The 21,727-nt window shown below is 55.5% G+C and overlaps 1 long non-coding RNA gene across 1 annotated transcript; it reads left to right on the top strand.

Annotated features, from left to right (window-relative positions):
* Positions 1–1,783: 1,783 nt before the first annotated feature.
* LOC139247218 (uncharacterized) lies at positions 1,784–13,221 on the top strand. The gene is made up of 3 exons (XR_011590842.1): positions 1,784–1,846; positions 7,447–7,494; positions 13,143–13,221. It is a non-coding gene; the product is annotated as an uncharacterized lncRNA (long non-coding RNA).
* The last annotated feature ends 8,506 nt before the right edge of the window (positions 13,222–21,727 follow it).

Below are 21,727 nucleotides of genomic sequence, written 5' to 3'. Positions count from 1 at the left end.
CACACCCCACACCCCACCCTGTGTGTTCCTGCAGCTCCTGATCTCAGACTGAGACTGTCTGCCTCACCCCCCCCTCCTCCCACCCCTCCTCCTCCACCCCCTCCCCCCCCCCCCCCTACACCCCTCCACCCCTCACCCCCTACCCACACACACCCGACACCCCACCCTGTGTGTTCCTGCAGCTCCTGATCTCAGACTGAGACTGTCTGCAATGTCTGTCTGTCTCACCCCCCCCTCCACCCCCTCCTCCCCATCCTCCACCCCCCCCTACACCCCCTACACCCCTCCACCCCCTCACCCCCTACCCACACACACCCCACACCCCACCCCCACTCTTGTGTGTTCCTGCAGCTCCTGATCTCAGACTGAGACTGTCTGCAATGTCTGTCTGTCTCACCCCCCCCCTCCTCCATCCACCCCCTCCTCCTCCCCCTCCACCCACTCCTCCTCCACCCCCTCCTCCACCTCCACCCCCCACCCCACCCTCTCCACCTCCACCCCCTCACCCCCTACCCACACACACCCCACACCCCACCCTGTGTGTTCCTGATCTCAGACTGAGACTGTCTGCAATGTCTGTCTGTCTCACCCCCTCCTCCCACCCTCCTCCACCTCACCCCCTACACCCCCCCCTCCACCTCCATCCACCCCCCCATCCCCTCCTCCTCCTCCACCCCCTCCTCCACCCCCCCTCCTCCTCCCCCTCCCCCCCCTCCTCCTCCACCCCTCCACCCCCCCTCCTCCTCTCCCTCCCCCCCCTCCTCCTCCTCTACCCCTCCACCCCCTCCTCCCCCTCCCCCCCCTCCTCCTCTCCCCCTCCCCCCCCTCCTCCTCCACCCCTCCACCCCCCCCTCCTCCTCCCCCTCCCCCCCTCCTCCTCCTCTACCCCTCCACCCCCTCCTCCACCTCCACCCCCTCCTCTACCTCCATCCACCCCCCCATCCCCTCCTCCTCCTCCACCCCCTCCTCCACCCCACCCTCCTCCTCCACCCTCCACCCCCTCACCCCCTACCCACACACACCCCACCCACTCTTGAGATGTTTAATGTGATGGACCGGGAGGTTTATTGCTGTGGCCTGAGATAAAGACCAGGATCTGGAGCTCCAGATGTTTGATGTGATGGACCGGGAGGTTTATTGCTGTGGCCTGAGATAAAGACCAGGATCTGGAGCTCCAGATGTTTGATGTGATGGACCGGGAGGTTTATTGCTGTGGCCTGAGATAAAGACCAGGATCTGGAGCTTGAGATGTTTGATGTGATGGACCGGGAAGTTTATTGCTGTGGCCTGAGATAAAGACCAGGATCTGGAGCTCCAGATGTTTGATGTGATGGACCGGGAGGTGTATTTTATTTCTCAGGCTCCATGGGACAACTTGCTCAGAGACCTCCCAACATGAAATGGTCAGGAAAGGATCCCTTCCATGCAGCAGTGGGGCAGTGAGGAGGCAGGGGGCAGTCGCAATGGCTGCAGACTGTCCAACAATGGTCGGGGAAAGTTTACCAACTTCCAACAAAACTTCCAACAAACTTCCAATAAAACTTCCAACAACTTGCACTCATAAAACACACTGCCTGCCCCGCAAGTGTGCCACTTCCGGTCCGCTCCATGCCCCGCAGTGAGCTCACTTCCGCTGTCCTCTCTCTCTCTATGCCCCGCAAGCGTGCCACTTCCGGGCCGCTCCATGCCCCGCAGTGAGCTCACTTCCGCTATCCTCTCTCTCTGCCCCGCACTGTTGCCACTTCCGGCACTCGCTCCACGCCCCGCACACGTTGTCACTTCCGGCTCTCTGCACATCCTGCTCCAGTCTGACTTCCGGCGCTGGGAGAGCAAGGACAAGAGAGAGGTGAGAAAATATAATTGTATCTAAATCCTCAAATGAAAATATAATTGTATCTAAATCCTCAAATATCTCATCAATATCAATCTATACCGTGTATTGTATATATATATAGTGTATTGTGTATATATATAGTGTTATATAGTGTATTGTGTATATATATAGTGTTATATAGTGTATTGTGTGTATATATAGTGTTATATAGTGTATTGTGTATATATATAGTGTTATATAGTGTATTGTGTATATATATAGTGTTATATAGTGTATTGTGTATATATATAGTGTTATATAGTGTATTGTATATATATATAGTGTATTGTGTATATATATAGTGTTATATAGTGTATTGTGTATATATATAGTGTTATATAGTGTATTGTGTGTATATATAGTGTTATATAGTGTATTGTGTATATATATAGTGTTATATAGTGTATTGTGTATATATATAGTGTTATATAGTGTATTGTGTATATATATAGTGTTATATAGTGTATTGTGTATATATATAGTGTTATATAGTGTATTGTGTATATATATAGTGTTATATAGTGTATTGTGTATATATATAGTGTTATATAGTGTATTGTGTATATATATAGTGTTATATAGTGTATTGTGTATATATATAGTGTATTGTGTGTATATATATAGTGTATTGTGTGTATATATAGTGTTATATAGTGTATTGTGTATATATAGTGTTATATAGTGTATTGTGTATATATAGTGTTATATAGTGTATTGTGTATATATATAGTGTTATATAGTGTATTGTGTATATATATAGTGTTATATAGTGTATTGTGTGTATATATATAGTGTTATATAGTGTATTGTGTATATATATAGTGTTATATAGTGTATTGTGTATATATATAGTGTTATATAGTGTATTGTGTATATATATAGTGTTATATAGTGTATTGTGTATATATATAGTGTTATATAGTGTATTGTGTATATATATAGTGTATTGTGTGTATATATATAGTGTATTGTATATATATATAGTGTATTGTATATATATATAGTGTTATATAGTGTATTGTGTGTATATATAGTGTTATATAGTGTATTGTGTATATATATAGTGTTATATAGTGTATTGTGTATATATATAGTGTTATATAGTGTATTGTGTATATATATAGTGTTATATAGTGTATTGTGTATATATATAGTGTTATATAGTGTATTGTGTATATATATAGTGTTATATAGTGTATTGTGTATATATATAGTGTTATATAGTGTATTGTGTATATATATAGTGTTATATAGTGTATTGTGTATATATATAGTGTATTGTGTGTATATATATAGTGTATTGTATATATATATAGTGTTATATAGTGTATTGTGTGTATATATAGTGTTATATAGTGTATTGTGTATATATAGTGTTATATAGTGTATTGTGTATATATATAGTGTTATATATCTGTAAATTATCATCACACTGAGAATTATATATTTATCATTAAATGTACATCTATATATGTATATATAGTGATAGTGTTATATAGTGATATATATATATAGTGTTATATATCTGTAAATTATCACACTGAGAATTATATATATATACCATTAAATGTACATCTATATATATATAGTGATAGTGTTATATAGTGAGATATATATATATAGAAATTATAGTGTTATATAACTGAGATATCTCTCAGACAGAGATACACCCCTACTGTCGTGTGTTATATACTGATATATAGTGTGTTATATACACTGAGATTAAAGATATATATATATATATACACAGACCCAGAGATACTGTAGTATGTTATATACTGATATATAGTGTGTTATATACACTGAGATTATATATATATATAGACCTAGAGATACTGTAGTGTGTTATATACTGATATATAGTGTGTTATATACACTGAGATTAAAGATATATATATATACACAGACCCAGAGATACTGTAGTATGTTATATACTGATATATAGTGTGTTATATACACTGAGATTATATATATATATACACACAGACCCAGAGATACTGATATATAGTGTGTTATATACACTGAGATTAAAGATATATATATATATATATACACAGACCCAGAGATACTGTAGTATGTTATATACTGATATATAGTGTGTTATATACACTGAGATTATATATATATATATATACACAGACCCAGAGATACTGTAGTGTGATATATACTGATATATAGTGTGTTATATACACTGAGATTATATATTATATATATACACAGACCTAGAGATACTGTAGTGTGATATATACTGATATATAGTGTGTTATATACACTGAGATTATATATATATATATATATATATATACACAGACCCAGAGATACTGTAGTGTGATATATACTGATATATAGTGTGTTATATACACTGAGATTATACACACCCAGAGATACTGTAGTGTGATATATACTGATATATAGTGTGTTATATACACTGAGATTATATATTATATATATACACAGACCTAGAGATACTGTAGTGTGATATATACTGATATATAGTGTGTTATATACACTGAGATTACAGACCCAGAGATACTGTAGTGTGATATATACTGATATATAGTGTGTTATATACACTGAGATTATATATATACAGACCCAGAGACACTGTAGTGTGTTATATTGCCCCAGAGAGCTGTGGAGGCTGGGACATTGAATATATTTAAGGTGGAGATAGACAGATTTTTGAGCGATAAGGGAGTGAAGTGTTATGGGGAGCGGGCGGGGAAGTGGAGCTGTGTCCATGATCGGATTAAATGGCGGAGCAGGTTCGAGGGGCCGAATGGCTGATCCCTGCTCCTATTTCTGATCTTATGAGAGAGCCCCAGAGAGAGTGGGGAATGTTAGAGCGGTGGGGGTGGGGAGGGAGAGATAGGGAGTTGTGGGGGAGAGGAGAGATAGGGTGTTGTGGGGGAGGGAGAGGAGAGATAGGGTGTTGTGGGGGAGGGAGAGATAGGGTGTTGTGGGGGAGGGAGAGGAGATATAGGGTGTTGTGGGGGAGGGAGAGATAGGGTGTTGTGGGGGAGGGAGAGATAGGGTGTTGTGGGGGAGGGAGAGATAGGGTGTTGTGGGGGAGGGAGAGATAGGGTGTTGTGGGGGAGGGAGAGATAGGGTGTTGTGGGGGAGGGAGAGGAGAGATAGGGTGTTGTGGGGGAGGGAGAGGAGAGATAGGGTGTTGTGGGGGAGGGAGAGGAGAGATAGGGTGTTGTGGGGGAGGGAGAGATAGGGTGTTGTGGGGGAGGGAGAGATAGGGTGTTGTGGGGGAGAGGAGAGATAGGGAGTTGTGGGGGAGGGAGAGATAGGGTGTTGTGGGGGAGGGAGAGATAGGGTGTTGTGGGGGAGAGGAGAGATAGGGTGTTGTGGGGGAGGGAGAGATAGGGTGTTGTGGGGGAGGGAGAGGAGAGATAGGGTGTTGTGGGGGAGGGAGAGATAGGGTGTTGTGGGGGAGAGGAGAGATAGGGTGTTGTGGGGGAGAGGAGAGATAGGGTGTTGTGGGGGAGGGAGAGATAGGGTGTTGTGGGGGAGGGAGAGATAGGGTGTTGTGGGGGAGGGAGAGATAGGGTGTTGTGGGGGAGGGAGAGATAGGGAGTTGTGGGGGAGGGAGAGATAGGGTGTTGTGGGGGAGAGGAGAGATAGGGTGTTGTGGGTGAGGGAGAGATAGGGTGTTGTGGGGGAGGGAGAGGAGAGATAGGGTGTTGTGGGGAGGGAGAGATAGGGTGTTGTGGGGAGGGAGAGATAGGGAGTTGTGGGGGAGGGAGAGATAGGGTGTTGTGGGGGAGAGGAGAGATAGGGTGTTGTGGGGGAGAGGAGAGATAGGGTGTTGTGGGGGAGGGAGAGATAGGGAGTTGTGGGGGAGGGAGAGATAGGGAGTTGTGGGGGAGGGAGAGATAGGGTGTTGTGGGGGAGAGGAGAGATAGGGTGTTGTGGGGGAGGGAGAGGAGAGATAGGGTGTTGTGGGGGAGGGAGAGGAGAGATAGGGTGTTGTGGGGGAGGGAGAGGAGAGATAGGGTGTTGTGGGGGAGGGAGAGATAGGGTGTTGTGGGGGAGAGGAGAGATAGGGTGTTGTGTGGGAGGGAGAGATAGGGTGTTGTGGGGAGGGAGAGATAGGGTGTTGTGGGGGAGGGAGAGGAGAGATAGGGTGTTGTGGGGGAGGGAGAGGAGAGATAGGGTGTTGTGGGGGAGGGAGAGATAGGGTGTTGTGGGGGAGAGGAGAGATAGGGTGTTGTGTGGGAGGGAGAGATAGGGTGTTGTGGGGGAGGGAGAGGAGAGATAGGGTGTTGTGGGGGAGGGAGAGATAGGGTGTTGTGGGGGAGGGAGAGATAGGGTGTTGTGGGGGAGGGAGAGATAGGGTGTTGTGGGGGAGAGGAGAGATAGGGTGTTGTGGGGGAGAGGAGAGATAGGGTGTTGTGGGGAGGGAGAGATAGGGTGTTGTGGGGGAGGGAGAGGAGAGATAGGGTGTTGTGGGGGAGGGAGAGATAGGGTGTTGTGGGGGAGGGAGAGATAGGGTGTTGTGGGGGAGGGAGAGATAGGGTGTTGTGGGGGAGGGAGAGATAGGGTGTTGTGGGGGAGAGGAGAGATAGGGTGTTGTGGGGGAGAGGAGAGATAGGGTGTTGTGGGGGAGGGAGAGATAGGGTGTTGTGGGGAGGGAGAGATAGGGTGTTGTGGGGGAGGGAGAGATAGGGTGTTGTGGGGGAGGGAGAGATAGGGTGTTGTGGGGGAGAGGAGAGATAGGGTGTTGTGGGTGAGGGAGAGGAGAGATAGAGAGTTGTGGGTGAGGGAGAGATAGGGTGTTGTGGGGGAGGGAGAGGAGAGATAGGGTGTTGTGGGGGAGAGGAGAGATAGGGTGTTGTGGGGGAGAGGAGAGATAGGGTGTTGTGGGGGAGGGAGAGATAGGGTGTTGTGGGGGAGAGGAGAGATAGGGTGTTGTGGGGGAGGGAGAGATAGGGTGTTGTGGGGGAGGGAGAGATAGGGTGTTGTGGGGGAGGGAGAGGAGAGATAGGGTGTTGTGGGGGAGGGAGAGGAGAGATAGGGTGTTGTGGGGGAGAGGAGAGATAGGGTGTTGTGGGGGAGGGAGAGATAGGGTGTTGTGGGGGAGGGAGAGGAGAGATAGGGTGTTGTGGGGGAGGGAGAGATAGGGTGTTGTGGGGGAGGGAGAGATAGGGTGTTGTGGGGGAGGGAGAGATAGGGTGTTGTGGGGGAGGGAGAGATAGGGTGTTGTGGGGGAGGGAGAGATAGGGTGTTGTGGGGAGGGAGAGGAGAGATAGGGAGTTGTGGGGGAGAGGAGAGATAGGGTGTTGTGGGGAGGGAGAGATAGGGTGTTGTGGGGGAGGGAGAGGAGAGATAGGGAGTTGTGGGGGAGGGAGAGATCGGGTGTTGTAGGGGAGGGAGAGGAGAGATAGGGTGTTGTGGGGGAGGGAGAGGAGAGATAGGGAGTTGTGGGGGAGAGGAGAGATAGGGTGTTGTGGGGGAGGGAGAGATAGGGTGTTGTGGGGGAGGGAGAGGAGAGATAGGGTGTTGTGGGGGAAATCGCCTCATGGTGTGCAGTTTGTTAACCCGGGTCTGTTCCTTATTCACAGGGACAGACATGTTGCTTCTCCGAATAATGCAGAACGTGGCAACTCATGGTAGGTACAATCACCTCCAGCCCTGGCTGTCCATACAGTCAGGTAAACCTGGGGCACCCCTCCCTGTATCTGTAAACTCCTCCAGCCTCCCTATCTCTGTAACCCCCTCCAGCCCCTACAACCCTCCCTATCTCTGTAACCTCCTCCAGCCCCGACACCCCTCCCTATCTCTGTAACCCCCTCCAGCCCCTACACCCCTCCCTATCTCTGTAACCTCCTCCACCCCCTACACCCCTCCCGATCTCTGTAACCTCCTCCAGCCCCGACACCCCTCCCTGTCTCTGTAACCTCCTCCAGCCCCGACACCCCTCCCTGTCTCTGTAACCACCTCCAGCCCCGACACCCCTCCCTGTCTCTGTAACCTCCTCCAGCCCTCCCTATCTCTGTAACCTCCTCCAGCCCCTACACCCCTCCCTATCTCTGTAACCTCCTCCACCCCCTACACCCCTCCCTACCTCTGTAACCTCCTCCACCCCCTACACCCCTCCCTACCTCTGTAACCTCCTCCAGCCCCTACACCCCTCCCTATCTCTGTAACCTCCTCCACCCCCTACACCCCTCCCTACCTCTGTAACCTCCTCCAGCCCCTACAACCCTCCCTGTCTCTGTAACCTCCTCCAGCCCTCCCTATCTCTGTAACCCCCTCCAGCCTCTACACCCCTCCCTATCTCTGTAACCTCCTCCAGCCCCTACACCCCTCCCTGTCTCTGTAACCTCCTCCAGCCCCTACACCCCTCCCTATCTCTGTAACCTCCTCCAGCCCCTACACCCCTCCCTGTCTCTGTAATCCCCTCCAGCCCCTACACCCCTCCCTATCTCTGTAACCTCCTCCAGCCCCTAAACCCGTCCCTATCTCTGTAACCTCCTCCAGTCCCTACACCCCTCCCTATCTCTGTAACCTCCTCCAGTCCCTACACCCCTCCCTATTTCTCTAACCCCCTACATCCCTCCCTATCTCTGTAACCCCCTCCAGCCCTACACCCCTCACTATCTCTGTAACCCCCTCCAGCCCCGACACCCCTCCGTTTCTCTGTAACCCCCTCCAGCCCCTACACCCCTCCCTATTTCTCTAACCTCCTTCAGTCCCTACACCCCTCCGTATCTCTGTAACCTACTCCAGCCCTCCCTATCTCTGTAACCTCCTCCAGCCCCGACACCCCCTCCCTATCTCTGTAACCTCCTCCAGCCCCTACACCCCTCCCTATCTCTGTAACCTCCTCCAGCCCCTACACCCCTCCCTATCGCTGTAACCTCCTCCAGCCCCTACACCCCTCCCTATCTCTGTAACCTCCTCCAGCCCCTACACCCCTCCCTATCGCTGTAATCTCCTCCAGCTGTCCGGGGTTCGGGGACGAGGGGTCCGTGGGTTAGTGGACACGGGTCCGGGGACGAGAGGTCCGGGGTTTGGGGACGAGGGTTTCGGGGACGTGGGGTCCGGGGGTTCGGGGATAAGAGGTCCGGGGTTTAGGGGACGAGGGGTCCGGGGTTTAGGGGACGCTGGTCCGGGGACGAGAGGTCCGGGGTTCGGGGACGAGGGGTCCGGGGGTTAGTGGACGAGGGTCCGGGGACAAGAGGTCCCGGGTTCGGGGACCGGGGGTTCGGGGATAAGAGGTCCGGGGTTTAGGGGACGAGGGGTCCGGGGGTTAGGGGACGAGGGGTCCGGGGTTCGGGTACAAGGGGTCCTGGTTTCGGGGATGAGGGGGTTCGGGGACGAGGATCCGGGATTTAGGGACAAGGGTCCGGGGGTTTCGGGGACGAGGGGTCTGGGTTTCGGGGACAAGGGGTCTGGGGTTCGGGGACGAGGGGTCTGGGGTTAGGGGACAAGGGGTCTGGGGTTAGGGGACGAGGGGTCTGGGGTTAGGGGACGAGGGGTCTGGGGTTCGGGGACGAGGGGTCTGGGGTTCGGGGACGAGGGGTCTGGGTTTCGGGGACGAGGGGTCTGGGTTTCGGGGACGAGGGGTCCGGGGTTAGGGGACGAGGAGTCTGGGGTTAGGGGACGAGGGGTCTGGGGTTCGGGGACGAGGGGTCTGGGTTTCGGGGACGAGGGGTCTGGGGTTCGGGGACGAGGGGTCTGGGGTTCGGGGACGAGGGGTCTGGGTTTCGGGGACGAGGGGTCTGGGGTTCGGGGACGAGGGGTCTGGGGTTAGGGGACGTGGGGGTCTGGGGTTAGGGGACGAGGGGTCTGGGGTTAGGGGACGAGGGGTCCGGGGTTAGGGGACGAGGAGTCTGGGGTTAGGGGACGAGGGGTCCGGGGTTAGGGGACGAGGGTCTGGGGTTAGGGGACGAGGGGTCTGGGGTTAGGGGACGAGGGGTCTGGGGTTAGGGGACGAGGGGTCCGGGGTTAGGGGACGAGGGGTCTGGGGTTAGGGGACGAGGGGTCCGGGGTTAGGGGACGAGGAGTCTGGGGTTAGGGGACGAGGGGTCTGGGGTTCGGGGACGAGGGGTCTGGGGTTCGGGGACGATGGTCTGGGGTTAGGGGACGAGGGGGTTAGGGGACGAGGGGTCTGGGGTTAGGGGACGAGGGTCCGGGGTTCGGGTACGAGGGTCCGGGGACGAGGGCTCTGGGGGTTCGGGGACGAGGGGTTCGGGGACGAGGGTCCGAGGCTCGGGGACGAGGGGTCTGGGTTTCAGGGATGAGGGGATTCGGGACGAGGGGTCTGGGGTTAGGGGACGAGGGGTCTGGGGTTCGGGGATGAGGGGTTCGGGGACGAGGGGTCTGGGGTTAGGGGACGAGGGGTCTGGGGTTCGGGGACGAGAGGTCTGGGGTTCGGGGACGAGGGTCCGGGGTTCGGATACGAGGGTCCGGGGACGAGGGCTCTGGGGGTTCGGGGACGAGGGGTTCGGGGACGAGGGTCCGAGGCTCGGGGACGAGGGGTCTGGGGTTCGGGGACGAGGGTCCGAGGGTCCGGGGACGAGGGCTCTGGGGGTTCGGGGACGAGGGGTTCGGGGACGAGGGTCCGAGGCTCGGGGACGAGGGGTCTGGGGTTCGGGGACGAGGGTCCGGGGTTCGGGTACGAGGGTCCGGGGACAAGGGCTCTGGGGGTTCGGGGACGAGGGGTTCGGGGACGAGGGTCCGAGGTTCGGGGACGAGGGGTCTGGGGTTCGGGGACGAGGGTCCGAGGTTCGGGTACGAGGGTCCGGGGACGAGGGCTCTAGGGGTTCGGGGACGAGGGGTTCGGGGACGAGGGTCCGAGGCTCGGGGACGAGGGGTCTGGGGTTCGGGGACGAGGGTCCGGGGTTCGGGTACGAGGGTCCGGGGACAAGGGCTCTGGGGGTTTGGGGACGAGGGGTTCGGGGACGAGGGGTTCGGGGACGAGGGTCCGAGGCTCGGGGACGAGGGGTCTGGGGTTCGGGGACGAGGGTCCGGGGTTCGGGTACGAGGGTCCGGGGACAAGGGCTCTGGGGGTTTGGGGACGAGGGTCCGAGGCTCGGGGACGAGGGGTCTGGGGTTCGGGGACGAGGGTCCGGGGTTCTGGAATGAGGGGTCTCGGGTTCGGGGACGAGGGGTCTGGGTTTCGGGGACGAGGGGTCTGGAGTTAGGGGACGAGGGGGTCTGGGGTTAGGGGACGAGGGGGTCTGGGTTTCGGGAATGAGGGGGTTAGGGGACGAGGGTTCTGGGGTTCGGGGACGAGGATCCGGTGTTCGGGGACGAGGGCGTTAGGGGGCGAGGGGTCCGGGGTTCGGGGACGAGGGTCCGGGGTTCGGGGATGAGGGTCTGGGGTTAGGGGACGAGGGGGTTAGGGGACGAGGGGTCTGGGGTTAGGGGACGAGGGGGTCTGGGGTTCGGGGACGAGGGGTCTGGGGTTAGGGGACGAGGGGGTCTGGGGTTCGGGGACGAGGGGTCTGGGGTTAGGGGACGAGGGGGTTAGGGGACGAGGGGGTCTGGGGTTAGGGGACGAGGGGGTCTGGGGTTAGGGGACGAGGGGTCTGGGGTTAGGGGACGAGGGGGTCTGGGGTTAGGGGACGACGGGTCTGGGGTTAGGGGACGAGGGGTCTGGGGTTAGGGGACGAGGGGGTCTGGGGTTAGGGGACGAGGGGTCTGGGGTTAGGGGACGAGGGGGTCTGGGGTTAGGGGACGACGGGTCTGGGGTTAGGGGACGAGGGGGTTAGGGGACGAGGGGGTTAGGGGACGAGGGGGTCTGGGGTTAGGGGACGAGGGGGTCTGGGGTTAGGGGACGAGGGGTCTGGGGTTAGGGGACGAGGGGGTCTGGGGTTAGGGGACGAGGGGGTTAGGGGACGAGGGGTCTGGGGTTAGGGGACGAGGGGGTCTGGGGTTCGGGGACGAGGGGTCTGGGGTTAGGGGACGAGGGGGTTAGGGGACGAGGGGTCTGGGGTTAGGGGACGAGGGGTCTGGGGTTAGGGGACGAGGGTCTGGGGTTAGGGGACGAGGGGTCTGGGGTTAGGGGACGAGGGGTCTGGGGTTAGGGGACGAGGGGTCTGGGGTTAGGGGACGAGGGGGTCTGGGGTTCGGGGACGAGGGGTCTGGGGTTAGGGGACGAGGGGGTCTGGGGTTAGGGGACGAGGGGTCTGGGGTTAGGGGACGAGGGGGTCTGGGGTTAGGGGACGAGGGGTCTGGGGTTAGGGGACGAGGGTCTGGGGTTAGGGGACGAGGGGTCTGGGGTTAGGGGACGAGGGGTCTGGGGTTAGGGGACGAGGGGGTCTGGGGTTCGGGGACGAGGGGGTCTGGGGTTAGGGGACGAGGGGGTCTGGGATTAGGGGACGAGGGGTCTGGGGTTAGGGGACGAGGGGTCTGGGGTTAGGGGACGAGGGGGTCTGGGGTTAGGGGACGAGGGGTCTGGGGTTCGGGGACGAAGGGTCTGGGGTTTGGGGACGAAGGGGTCTGGGGTTAGGGGACGACGGGTCTGGGGTTAGGGGACGAGGGGTCTGGGGTTCGGGGACGAGGGGTCTGGGGTTAGGGGACGAGGGGTCTGGGGTTAGGGGACGAGGAGTCTGGGGTTAGGGGACGAGGGGTCTGGGGTTAGGGGACGAGGAGTCTGGGGTTAGGGGACGAGGGGTCTGGGGTTCGGGGACGAGGGGTCTGGGGTTAGGGGACGAGGGGGTCTGGGGTTCGGGGACGAGGGGTCTGGGGTTAGGGGACGAGGGTCTGGGGTTCAGGGACGAGGGTCCGGGGTTCGGGGACGAGGGTCTGGGGTTCGGGGACGAGGGGTCTGGGGTTAGGGGACGAGGGTCTGGGGTTCAGGGACGAGGGTCCGGGGTTAGGGGACGAGGGAGTCTGGGGTTAGGGGACGAGGGGGTCTGTGGTTAGGGGACGAGGGTCTGGAGTTCGGGGACGAGGGGTCTGGGGTTAGGGGACGAGGGGGTCTGGGGTTAGGGGACGAGGGGTCTGGGGTTAGGGGACGAGGGGTCTGGGGTTAGGGGACGAGGGGTCTGGGGTTAGGGGACGAGGGGTCTGGGTTTCGGGTGTTCGGGGACGAGGGTCCGGGGTTCGAGTACGAGGGTCCGGGGTTCGAGTACGAGGGTCCGGGGTTCGGGGACGAGGGGTCTGGGTTTCGGGGGTTTCGGGGGTTCGGGGACGAGGGGTCTGGGGTTCGGGAGTTTGGGGACGAGGGGTATCTGTGCGATACTCTGAGGGTTGGGGCGATGGGTTGGCGATCGGTCTGTTTCTCACCTTTGCCCTTTGGTCTCAGGGAGGCCCCTGGTGCCGGGGTATCGCCGCGGGTTCAGCATCGCCGGACAGTTAAAGAGTTTCAGTGAGTCCTCATCGCGGTTAGTCTCCGTGTGTGTGTGAGTGAGTGCGCGCGCGAGAGTGTGTATCTGTGCGTGAGACAGAGAATGAGTGTGTGTGTGAGAGTGAGAGTGTGTGTGTGAGAGTGAGAGTGTGTGTGTGAGAGTGAGAGTGTGTGTGAGAGTGTGTGAGTGTTGTGTGTGTGTGTGTGTGAGAGTGTGTGTGTGTGTGAGAGAGAGAGTGAGTGTGTTGTGCGTGTGTGTGAGAGAGAGTGAGTGTGTTGTGAGAGAGTGTGTGTGTGAGAGAGAGTGTGTTGTGTGTGTGTGTGAGAGTGTGTGTGTGTGAGAGAGAGTGAGTGTGTTGTGCGTGTGTGTGAGAGAGAGTGTGTGTGTGTGAGAGAGAGTGTGTTGTGCGTGTGTGTGTGTGTGTGAGAGAGAGAGTGAGTGTGGTGTGAGTGTGTGTGTGAGAGAGAGAGTGAGTGTGTTGTGCATGTGTGTGAGAGAGTGTGTGTGTGTGTGTGAGAGAGAGAGTGAGTGTGTTGTGCGTGTGTATGAGAGAGTGTGTGTGAGAGAGAGAGTGTGTTGTGCGTGTGTGTGAGAGAGTGTGTTGTGCGTGTGTGTGAGAGAGTGTGTTGTGCGTGTGTGTGAGAGAGAGTGTGTGTGTGTGTGAGAGAGTGAGTGTGTGAGTGTTTTGTGTGTGTGTGTGTGAGAGTGTGTGTGTGTGTGAGAGAGAGAGTGAGTGTGTTGTGCGTGTGTGTGAGAGAGAGTGTGTGAGTGTTGTGCGTGTGTGAGAGAGAGAGTGAGTGTGTTGTGAGAGAATGTGTGTGTGAGAGAGAGTGTGTTGTGTGTGAGTATGTTGTGTGTGTGTGAGAGAGAGTGTGTTGTGTGTGTGTGTGAGAGAGAGTGTGTGTGTGTGTGTGTGAGAGAGAGTGTGTGTGTGAGAGAGAGAATGTGTTGTGCGTGTGTGTGAGAGAGAGAGTGTGTTGTGCGTGTGTGTGAGAGAGAGTGTGTGTGTGTGAGAGAGAGTGTGTTGTGCGTGTGTGTGAGAGAGAGTGTCTGTGTGTTGTGCGTGTGTGTGAGAGAGTGTGTGTGTGAGAGAGAGAGTGAGTGTGTTGTGCATGTGTGTGAGAGAGTGTGTGTGTGTGTGTGAGAGAGTGAGTGTGTTGTGCGTGTGTGTGAGAGAGTGTGTGTGTGAGAGAGAGTGTGTTGTGCGTGTGTGTGAGAGTGTGTTGTGCGTGTGTGTGAGAGAGAGTGTGTGTGTGAGAGAGAGAGTGAGTGTGTTGTGCGTGTGTGTGAGAGAGAGTGTGTTTGTGTGTGTGAGAGAGAGAGAGTGAGTGTGTTGTGCGTGTGTGAGTGTGTGTGTGTGTGTGAGAGAGAGAGTGAGTGTGTTGTGCGTGTGTGTGAAAGAGAGTGTGTTGTGCGTGTGTGTGAGAGAGTGTGTTTGTGTGTGTGAGAGAGAGAGAGTGTGTTGTGCGTGTGTGAGTGTGTGTGTGTGTGTGAGAGAGAGAGTGAGTGTGTTGTGCGTGTGTGTGAAAGAGAGTGAGTGTGTTGTGCGTGTGTGAGAGAGAGTGTGTGTGTGAGAGAGAGTGAGTGTGTTGTGTGTGTGTGTGTGAGAGAGAGAGAGAGAGAGTGTGTGTGTGTGTGTGTGAGAGAGAGAGTGAGTGTGTTGTGCGTGTGTGAGAGAGAGTGTGTGTGTGAGAGAGAGAGAGTGTGTGTGTGTGTGTGTGAGAGAGAGAGAGAGAGTGTGTGTGAGAGAGAGTGAGTGTTGTGTGTGTGTGTGTGTGAGAGAGAGAGAGTGTGTGTGAGAGAGAGAGTGAGTGTGTTGTGCGTGTGTGCGTATGTGTGTGAGTGTGTGTCTGAGTGAGAGTGTGTGTCTGAGTGAGAGTGTGTGTGTGAGAGAGAGTGTGTGTCTGTGAGTGAGAGTGTGTGTATGAGTGAGAATGTAAGTGTGTGAGAGTAAGAGTGTATGTGTGTGTGTTTGTGAGAAAGCGCACGTGTCAGAGCACAAGTGTGTGTCTCTCTCGCTGTGTGTGTCTCTCTCGCTGTGTGTGTCTCTCTCGCTGTGTGTGTGTCTCTCGCTGTGTGTGTGTGTCTCTCGCTGTGTGTGTGTGTCTCTCGCTGTGTGTGTGTGTCTCTCGCTGTGTGTGTGTGTCTCTCGCTGTGTGTGTGTCTCTCGCTGTGTGTGTGTCTCTCGCTGTGTGTGTGTCTCTCGCTGTGTGTGTGTCTCTCGCTGTGTGTGTGTCTCTCGCTGTGTGTGTGTCTCTCGCTGTGTGTGTGTCTCTCGCTGTGTGTGTGTGTCTCTCGCTGTGTGTGTGTCTCTCGCTGTGTGTGTGTCTCTCGCTGTGTGTGTGTCTCTCGCTGTGTGTGTGTCTCTCGCTGTGTGTGTGTCTCTCGCTGTGTGTGTGTCTCTCGCTGTGTGTGTGTCTCTCGCTGTGTGTGTGTCTCTCGCTGTGTGTGTGTCTCTCGCTGTGTGTGTGTGTCTCTCGCTGTGTGTGTGTCTCTCGCTGTGTGTGTGTTTCTCTCGCTGTGTGTGTGTCTCTCTCGCTGTGTGTGTGTCTCTCGCTGTGTGTGTGTCTCTCGCTGTGCGTGTGTCTCTCGCTGTGTGTGTGTCTCTCGCTGTGTGTGTGTCTCTCGCTGTGTGTGTGTCTCTCGCTGTGTGTGTGTCTCTCGCTGTGTGTGTGTCTCTCGCTGTGTGTGTGTCTCTCGCTGTGTGTGTGTCTCTCGCTGTGCGTGTGTCTCTCTCGCTGTGCGTGTGTCTCTCTCGCTGTGTGTGTGTCTCTCGCTGTGTGTGTGTCTCTCGCTGTGTGTGTGTCTCTCGCTGTGTGTGTGTCTCTCGCTGTGTGTGTGTCTCTCGCTGTGTGTGTGTCTCTCGCTGTGCGTGTGTCTCTCTCGCTGTGCGTGTGTCTCTCTCGCTGTGTGTGTGTGTCTCTCTCGCTGTGTGTGTGTGTGTCTCTCGCTGTGTGTCTCTCGCTGTGTGTCTCTCTCGCTGTGTGTCTCTCTCGCTGTGTGTCTCTCTCGCTGTGTGTCTCTCTCGCTGTGTGTCTCTCTCGCTGTGTGTCTCTCTCGCTGTGTGTCTCTCTCGCTGTGTGTCTCTCTCGCTGTGTGTCTCTCTCGCTGTGTGTCTCTCTCGCTGTGTGTCTCTCTCGCTGTGTGTCTCTCTCGCTGTGTGTCTCTCTCGCTGTGTGTCTCTCTCGCTGTGTGTCTCTCTCGCTGTGTGTCTCTCTCGCTGTGTGTCTCTCTCGCTGTGTGTCTCTCTCGCTGTGTGTGTCTCTCGCTGTGTGTGTCTCTCGCTGTGTGTGTGTCTCTCGCTGTGTGTGTGTCTCTCGCTGTGTGTGTGTCTCTCGCTGTGTGTGTGTCTCTCGCTGTGTGTGTGTCTCTCGCTGTGTGTGTCTCTCTCGCTGTGTGTGTGTGTCTCTCGCTGTGTGTGTGTCTCTCGCTGTGTGTGTGTCTCTCGCTGTGTGTGTGTCTCTCGCTGTGTGTGTGTCTCTCGCTGTGTGTGTGTCTCTCGCTGTGTGTGTGTCTCTCGCTGTGTGTGTGTCTCTCGCTGTGTGTGTGTCTCTCGCTGTGTGTGTGTCTCTCGCTGTGTGTGTGTCTCTCGCTGTGTGTGTGTCTCTCGCTGTGCGTGTGTCTCTCTCGCTGTGCGTGTGTCTCTCTCGCTGTGTGTGTGTGTCTCTCTCGCTGTGTGTGTGTGTGTCTCTCGCTGTGTGTCTCTCGCTGTGTGTCTCTCTCGCTGTGTGTCTCTCTCGCTGTGTGTCTCTCTCGCTGTGTGTCTCTCTCGCTGTGTGTCTCTCTCGCTGTGTGTCTCTCTCGCTGTGTGTCTCTCTCGCTGTGTGTCTCTCTCGCTGTGTGTCTCTCTCGCTGTGTGTCTCTCTCGCTGTGTGTCTCTCTCGCTGTGTGTCTCTCTCGCTGTGTGTCTCTCTCGCTGTGTGTCTCTCTCGCTGTGTGTCTCTCTCGCTGTGTGTCTCTCTCGCTGTGTGTCTCTCTCGCTGTGTGTCTCTCTCGCTGTGTGTCTCTCTCGCTGTGTGTCTCTCTCGCTGTGTGTCTCTCTCGCTGTGCGTGTGTCTCTCTCGCTGTGCGTCTGTCTCTCGCTGTGCGTCTGTCTCTCGCTGTGTGTCTCTCTCGCTGTGTGTGTGTCTCTCGCTGTGTGTGTCTCTCTCGCTGTGTGTGTGTGTGTCTCTCTCGCTGTGTGTGTGTCTCTCTCGCTGTGTGTGTGTCTCTCGCTGTGTGTGTGTCTCTCGCTGTGCGTGTGTCTCTCGCTGTGCGTGTGTCTCTCTCGCTGTGCGTGTGTCTCTCTCGCTGTGTTTCTGTCTCTCGCTGTGTGTCTGTCTCTCGCTGTGTGTCTCTCTCGCTGTGTGTCTCTCTCGCTGTGTGTGTGTCTCTCGCTGTGTGTGTGTCTCTCGCTGTGTGTGTGTCTCTCGCTGTGTGTGTGTGTCTCTCGCTGTGTCTCTCTCGCTGTGTGTGTGTGTCTCTCGCTGTGTCTCTCTCGCTGTGTGTGTGTGTCTCTCGCTGTGTGTGTGTCTCTCTCGCTGTGTGTGTGTCTCTCTCGCTGTGTGTGTGTCTCTCGCTGTATGTGTGTGTCTCTCTCGCTGTGTGTGTGTGTCTCGCTGTGTGTGTCTCTCTCGCTGTGCGTGCGTGTGTGTCTCTCGCTGTGCGTGTGTCTCTCGCTGTGTGTCTCTCGCTGTGTGTGTGTCTCCCGCTGTGTGTGTGTCTCTCGCTGTGTGTGTGTCTCTCGCTGTGTGTGTGTCTCTCTCGCTGTGTGTGTCTCTCTCGCTGTGTGTGTCTCTCTCGCTGTGTGTGTCTCTCTCGCTGTGTGTGTCTCTCTCGCTGTGTGTGTGTGTGTTTCTCTCGCTGTGTGTGTGTCTCTCTCGCTGTGTGTGTGTGTCTCTCTCGCTGTGTGTGTGTGTCTCGCTGTGTGTCTCTCTCGCTGTGCGTGCGTGTGTGTCTCTCGCTGTGCGTGTGTCTCTCGCTGTGTGTCTCTCGCTGTGTGTCTCTCGCTGTGTGTGTGTCTCTCGCTGTGTGTGTGTCTCTCGCTGTGTGTGTCTCTCTCGCTGTGTGTGTCTCTCTCGCTGTGTGTGTCTCTCTCGCTGTGTGTGTCTCTCTCGCTGTGTGTGTCTCTCTCGCTGTGTGTGTCTCTCTCGCTGTGTGTGTGTGTGTCTCTCTCGCTGTGTGTGTGTCTCTCTCGCTGTGTGTGTGTCTCTCTCGCTGTATGTGTGTGTCTCTCGCTGTGTGTGTGTGTCTCGCTGTGTGTGTCTCTCTCGCTGTGCGTGCGTGTGTGTCTCTCGCTGTGCGTGTGTCTCTCGCTGTGTGTCTCGCTGTGTGTGTGTCTCCCGCTGTGTGTGTGTCTCCCGCTGTGTGTGTGTCTCCCGCTGTGTGTGTGTCTCCCGCTGTGTGTGTGTCTCCCGCTGTGTGTGTGTCTCCCGCTGTGTGTGTGTCTCCCGCTGTGTGTGTGTCTCTCGCTGTGTGTGTGTCTCTCTCGTGTGTGTGTGTCTCTCTCGCTGTGTGTGTGTCTCTCTCGCTGTGTGTGTCTCTCTCGCTGTGTGTGTGTGTCTCTCTCGCTGTGTGTGTCTCTCTCTCGCTGTGTGTCTCTCTCTCGCTGTGTGTCTCTCTCTCGCTGTGTGTCTCTCTCTCGCTGTGTGTCTCTCTCTCGCTGTGCGTGTGTCTCTCTCGCTGTGCGTGTGTCTCTCTCGCTGTGCGTGTGTCTCTCTCGCTGTGCGTGTGTCTCTCTCGCTGTGTGTGTGTGTCTCTCTCGCTGTGTGTGTGTCTCTCGCTGTGTCTCTCTCGCTGTGTGTGTGTTTCTCTCGCTGTGTGTGTGTTTCTCTCGCTGTGTGTGTGTCTCTCTGTGTGTGTGTCTCTCGCTGTGTGTGTCTCTCTCGCTGTGTGTGTGTGTCTCGCTGTGTATGTCTCTCTCGCTGTGTGTGTGTCTCTCTCGCTGTGCGTGTCTCTCTCGCTGTGCGTGTGTCTCTCGCTGTGCGTGTGTGTCTCTCGCTGTGCGTGTGTGTCTCTCGCTGTGTGTCTCTCGCTGTGTGTGTGTCTCTCGCTGTGTGTGTGTCTCTCGCTGTGTGTGTGTCTCTCGCTGTGTGTGTGTGTCTCTCTCGCTGTGTGTGTGTGTGTCTCTCGCTGTGTGTGTGTGTCTCTCTCGCTGTGTGTTTGTGTCTCTCTCGCTGTGCGTGTGTCTCTCTCACTGTGCGTGTGTGTCTCTCGCTGTGCGTGTGTCTCTCTCGCTGTGCGTGTGTGTCTCTCGCTGTGTGTCTGTCTCTCGCTGTGTGTCTCTCTCGCTGTGTGTGTGTGTCTCTCGCTGTGTGTGTCTCTCTCTCACTGTGTGTCTGTCTCGCTGTGTGTCTCTCGCTGTGTGTCTCTCGCTGTGTGTGTGTGTCTCTCGCTGTGTGCGTGTCTCTCTCGCTGTGTGTGTGTGTCTCTCTCGCTGTGTGTGTGTCTCTCTCGCTGTGTGTGTGTCTCTCTCGCTGTGTGTGTGTCTCTCTCGCTGTGTGTGTGTGTCTCTCGCTGTGTGTGTGTGTCTCTCGCTGTGTGTGTGTGTCTCTCGCTGTGTGTGTGTGTCTCTCGCTGTGTGTCTCTCTCTCGCTGTGTGTGTCTCTCTCGCTGTGTGTGTGTGTCTCGCTGTGTGTGTGTCTCTCTCTCTCGCTGTGTGTCTCTCCCTCGCTGTGTGTGTGTCTCTCTCTCGCTGTGTGTCTCTCTCTCGCTGTGTGTCTCTCTCTCGCTCTGCGTGTCTCTCTCTCTCGCTGTGTCTCTCTCTCGCTGTGTGTCTCTCTCGCTGTGTCTCTCTCTCGCTGTGTGTCTCTCTCGCTGTGTGTCTCTCTCGCTGTGTGTCTCTCTCGCTGTGTGTCTCTCTCGCTGTGTGTCTCTCTCGCTGTGTGTCTCTCTCGCTGTGTGTCTCTCTCGCTGTGTGTCTCTCTCGCTGTGTGTGTGTCTCTCTCGCTGTGTGTGTGTCTCTCTCGCTGTGTGTGTGTCTCTCTCGCTGTGTGTGTCTCTCGCTGTGTGTGTCTCTCGCGCTGTGCGCGTGTCTCTCTCTCACTGTGCGTGTCTCTCTCTCGCTGTGTGTGTGTCTCGCTGTGTGTGTGTGTCTGTCACTGTGTGTGTGTGTGTGTCTCGCGCTGTGTGTGTGTCTCGCGCTGTGTGTGTGTCTCTCGCTGTGTGTGTGTCTCTCTCGCTGTGTGTGTGTGTGTCTCTCGCTGTGTGTCTCTCTCTCGCTGTGTCTCTCTCTCTCTCGCTGTGTGTGTGTGTCTCTCGCTGTGTGTCTCTCTTGCTGTGTGTCTCTCTCTCTCGCTGTGTCTCTATCTCTCGCTGTGTGCGTGTGTCTCTCGCGGTGCGTGTGTCTCTCTCGCTGTGTCTCTCTCGCTGTGTCTCTCTCGCTGTGTCTCTCTCGCTGTGTCTCTCTCGCTGTGTCTCTCTCGCTGTGTCTCTCTCGCTGTGTCTCTCTCGCTGTGTCTCTCTCGCTGTGTCTCTCTCGCTGTGTCTCTCTCGCTGTGTGTCTCTCGCTGTGTCTCTCGCTGTGTGTGTGTCTCTCTCGCTGTGTGTGTGTCTCTCTCGCTGTGCGTGTGTCTCTCTCGCTGTGCGTGTGTCTCTCGCGCTGTGCGTGTGTCTCTCGCGCTGTGCGTGTGTCTCTCGCGCTGTGCGTGTGTCTCTCGCGCTGTGCGTGTGTCTCTCGCGCTGTGCGTGTGTCTCTCGCGCTGTGCGTGTGTCTCTCGCGCTGTGCGTGTGTCTCTCGCGCTGTGCGTGTGTCTCTCGCGCTGTGCGTGTGTCTCTCGCGCTGTGCGTGTGTCTCTCGCGCTGTGCGTGTGTCTCTCGCGCTGTGTGTGTGTCTCTCGCGCTGTGTGTGTGTCTCTCGCGCTGTGTGTGTGTCTCTCGCGCTGTGTGTGTGTCTCTCGCGCTGTGTGTGTGTCTCTCGCGCTGTGTGTGTGTCTCTCGCGCTGTGTGTGTGTCTCTCGCGCTGTGTGTGTGTCTCTCGCGCTGTGTGTGTGTCTCTCGCGCTGTGTGTGTGTGTCTCTCGCGCTGTGTGTGTCTCTCGCGCTGTGTGTGTGTCTCTCGCGCTGTGTGTGTGTCTCTCGCGCTGTGTGTGTGTCTCTCGCGCTGTGTGTGTGTCTCTCGCGCTGTGTGTGTGTCTCTCGCGCTGTGTGTGTGTCTCTCGCGCTGTGTGTGTGTCTCTCGCGCTGTGTGTGTGTCTCTCGCGCTGTGTGTGTCTCTCGCGCTGTGTGTGTGTCTCTCGCGCTGTGTGTGTGTCTCTCGCGCTGTGTGTGTGTCTCTCGCGCTGTGTGTGTGTCTCTCGCGCTGTGTGTGTGTCTCTCGCGCTGTGTGTGTGTCTCTCGCGCTGTGTGTGTGTCTCTCGCGCTGTGTGTGTGTCTCTCGCGCTGTGTGTGTGTCTCTCGCGCTGTGTGTGTGTCTCTCGCGCTGTGTGTGTGTCTCTCGCGCTGTGTGTGTGTCTCTCGCGCTGTGTGTGTGTCTCTCGCGCTGTGTGTCTCGCTGTGTGTGTCTCGCTGTGTGTGTCTCTCTCGCTGTGTGTGTCTCTCTCGCTGTGTGTGTCTCTCTCGCTGTG

Source organism: Pristiophorus japonicus, unplaced genomic scaffold (genome assembly GCF_044704955.1).
Source record: "Pristiophorus japonicus isolate sPriJap1 unplaced genomic scaffold, sPriJap1.hap1 HAP1_SCAFFOLD_2626, whole genome shotgun sequence".
In the NCBI taxonomy this organism is placed as follows: Eukaryota; Metazoa; Chordata; class Chondrichthyes; family Pristiophoridae; genus Pristiophorus; species Pristiophorus japonicus.
The sequence above is the reverse complement of the archived record's forward strand: the minus strand, read 5'-3'. Positions and strand labels throughout refer to the sequence as shown.